The sequence below is a fragment of the Myotis lucifugus genome, unplaced genomic scaffold, assembly GCF_000147115.1.
Source record: "Myotis lucifugus unplaced genomic scaffold, Myoluc2.0 scaffold_38, whole genome shotgun sequence".
Taxonomy (NCBI): domain Eukaryota; kingdom Metazoa; phylum Chordata; class Mammalia; order Chiroptera; family Vespertilionidae; genus Myotis; species Myotis lucifugus.
Genome location: NW_005871086.1, coordinates 7,235,755 through 7,236,499, shown reverse-complemented (window position 1 = coordinate 7,236,499; position 745 = coordinate 7,235,755).

The window sequence follows — 745 nt, the reverse complement described above, 5'->3', positions numbered from 1 at the left end:
CTCCTTCCGCCGTCGCCGCTGCCCGAAGAAGAGGAACGCCCGCCGGAGGAGGCGAAGTAGTCCCTGGCGACTTCTCCCGGCCGCTGGCTTCCCCCGGGGAGCAGAGTGAGCGCGGGCCGGGGGTGGGCAGAGCGGGACGCCCGAGCTGTGAGGGTGTGTGGGGAGGAGGACCCAGAGCTGCGGCCCCGGAGCGAATCACTGCAACTCGAAGTCGTGTGCAGCATAGCAAGTTTCAGGAAAGTAGTCCCCTCCTCCCTTCATTTCCCAAATCGGAGGGAGGCGGAGGGATACGCCAGGCACCGAGCTCGGTGTGCGTGCGCGCGCTCCAAACTCTTGGCACGCCGCGAAAGGGGGCGGGGGTGTGAGCTGCACCGGGAGCTGCTGGGGAGGCTGCATTGTTGCGGCAGCGGTCCTCCCAGTCACTCGTTTTGGAATATTTGAACGAAGGAGCTAGAATGACTGTGCCCTAGGAGGACCGGGGAGGCTACTCTGTTCTGCCGCGTGTGTTCTCCTTGCAGAGCAAAGAATGGAACTGGCATGAGTTCATCTTTGGTTGGTGGGGGTTAGAAGAGGGACTGTACAAAGAGAGCTCCGCCTGCTGTCCTCTGCTTGCATCGCTGCAGTGTCCTAGCTGCATGCACAACGGGTGTGTGTGTGTGTGTGTGTGTGTACGCGCGCGTGTGTTAGAGAAAGAGTTGTTTTTAATGCCTCGGATTCTTACTGCTCAAAGGGGTATGCCGTGCAG